The sequence below is a fragment of the Nematolebias whitei genome, chromosome 6 (genome assembly GCF_014905685.2).
Source record: "Nematolebias whitei isolate Nwh7 chromosome 6, NemWhi1, whole genome shotgun sequence".
In the NCBI taxonomy this organism is placed as follows: Eukaryota; Metazoa; Chordata; class Actinopteri; order Cyprinodontiformes; family Rivulidae; genus Nematolebias; species Nematolebias whitei.
Window position 1 is genome coordinate 2,110,871 of NC_056503.1, and position 2,839 is coordinate 2,113,709.

Genomic DNA, 2,839 nt, shown 5'->3' on the forward strand with positions numbered 1-2,839 from the left:
ACTTTCTTGTCCAGAACACTCAAACATACTGCCAGAGAAGTATAATCGTTTTCCTCAACAAGAACCATTTCTGATTTTGTACTGTACCTGCTGTTAATTTTGACTGGACTGTACAAGTTGTTCTTTTTTGTTTGATATTCTGCACCAGGTTAGCCCATCAGTGGGAGCTCAGTAACATGGCTGCAGCACTGGACATGTGGAAATGTGTTTCAATGAGCCCAACATTTTTCAGTCAGGTCATCTGAACAGTTTCTTTTTTTTTGTGCTGAAACGTTTCGCCTTTGATCCGGAAGGCTTCATCAGTCAAGGAAACACACAACAAAACTGATTCTTCCCCCAACAGCTTACTCTAAAGTGGAACAAACCAGTTCTGCTTGTGAGAAGATGGTCTCTTTGGTACGCCCCCTCCTCCATTGCCGGCCCTTTTCCTTTTTGAGAGTCTTGTCAAACTGGCTGAAAACAACAAAGTTCATGCTCAATAATCCAGGTATACAATCCAACATTTTGGATTGTATACCTGGATTATTGAGCGTGGACTTTGTTGTGTTTCAATGAGGTTTTCAAAAATAAGGCTCTCTTGTGAAAGTGTGAAAAGAAAATCCATAACATTTATATTAAAGTTCATACTTTTGATATTTATATACTGGTTGAAAATAGTCCTGTGGGAAATTCATAGTAGGTAATAAAAAGTGAAAGTTCATAGAATTAAAATTCAAATAGAAGTTCAAATTATTTCATCCAGAAAGAACTCTGGCTAACTAGCTCATTTATAACATGTGACTTTTCTTTTTTTAACTCCACCTCTAAAAAGAATCAGAATTGGGAATTGATAGGAACCTGGATCAAAATGAGGAATCGGAATTGGAACTGGCAATCGTTCAAATCCAAACGATGCCAACCCTAGAGGTCCGTGCCATGATCTTGTATTCCTGAGGTTGTGGATTTGAGTCTAGCTTGCTTCAGGAAGGGCATCCAGCCCTAGTAAAATAACTTGCCATATATTTCATGCGAGTTTGCTCGCTGTGGTGACTCCCTGAAGAAGGAGCAGCTGAAAGAAACTTAATACTTGCTATACGGACACTGGCTAATGAAGTCTTAAAGGGTAATAAAACAAAATACATAAAGTTGACTGGATAATGTTTAAAAATGGTGAGCCAAATTTAGCACACACATGGTCAGTTTTTTGTTTTAAAAGTTACCAAAGAAGAAGACCAAACATAATTAAAATAAAAAAATAAAATGTTAGAAATGTGGTTGTTTGAAGACCAAAAATGCAGACTAGGACACTTAAAAACAAACTAAAACATCAACAATGTCAAGCCCACCAAACTTTAGCAACCAAAAAAACTCTACATAGACCTAGGCATAAAGGTAAAAAGTCAACAATATGATTTGCAAGTAAAATGTGAAACCAAGGGCTATTTGACTGAGTGGGAGGATGAGTGAAATCAGGAACAGGTGATTTAATTTGGTTGATGAGAAACAGCTGAGTGATGCCATTCAACGCTGCTTGCAACTTTCATAATATGCTTGAGTTTACTTGGAGTACTTTTATATTAACCACTGATATTCTACTTTAACACTGATTACACTGATTTTATACTTTATTTCCTGCAGCACTTTGGTCAATGGCAGTAGTTTTTAAATGTGCTATAAAAACAAACTGTTTTGATTTTCCACACTCCACCCACAACCAACTCCTCTTTCTCAGAGGCAATAGTTGCATCTGCAAACACAACACAGTGCTACAAACACTGAGGCTTTCTTTGCAACTTCTGGAGACTTTAATTGGGTGACACTGGACTCTACACTTTCTTTTCACCAGTGTGTGGACTACCCCACCTAGAAAAAAAACGGATTACTGACCTTCATCCATCTATCCATCCATTATCTTTTACCCGCTTCTTCCATTTTGGGTCACGGGGTCGCCGGTGCCCATGTCCAGCAATCACTGGGCGAGGGGCGGGGTACACCCTGGATTGGTCGCAAGTCCTACTGACTATTAACCTGTTGCATGCTAATGTCAAAGAAGCATGCAGGGCAATCCCACTACCCCATGGGAAAATTTGAGCACAATCTGGTTCTCCTACAGCCTCTGTACAAACCTATAGTAATGAGACAGCCCATCATCATGCACACATTCTGAGCTTTGTCTCCTGAGGCAGAAGAAGCTCTCAAGGACTGCTTTGAGACGATGGACAGGAATCCAGATTCATATAAACAGCAGTTGTTTTGGGGCAGGCAGGCCAACTCTATTGATGTCATGTCTGCCTTCACAGATCTGCTGGTACACTCAGTGACAAATCCAAACAGCCAGATGTGTAGTCATTCTACCCTTCTGTGCTTGTAGTCTTCTCCAAGATTGATTCCTTCATGCCAGCAAGTTCCAGGCTGGCAACGCATCTGAGTCTGAGTGTTCAAAGCATGGTACAATCCTTCACATAGGCTGGCAGCCTCACCATTGCCAAAACTGCTGCTGACGTCTTCCTAATTTGTAAATATCCCAGACACCTGCCAATTAAAAAAACAGATAATCCTGTTGTCCTAATCCAATTATGTACATGTCTTCAACCTCTTCAATAGACAATATAGATAGACACATCATCTTCGATTCACCCCAGGAAACAATGAGATATCCAGCTGCGTGTGTCTATTCAGGGCATGAGGTTTCTCCTGCACCCTGTCATCTCATCAAGTAAATGTTATGAATTGCATTGAGAGACCAGCTGGTCAGATCCATAATTTACAATTTGGAAGATGTGTAAAAAGAGGCTCTGAGAAAGATTCACAGGACAAGAGCAAAAGCAGGAGGGAGGCAGGAGAGGGAAAAGAAAGTGTC

General features: G+C 40.3%; 1 protein-coding gene across 1 annotated transcript in view; it reads right to left on the reverse strand.

Moving 5' to 3' along the window:
• The window catches only part of LOC119411475, a 10,955-nt gene that overhangs the window by 7,230 nt on the left and 886 nt on the right, over positions 1 to 2,839 (reverse strand). The window lies entirely within an intron of this gene.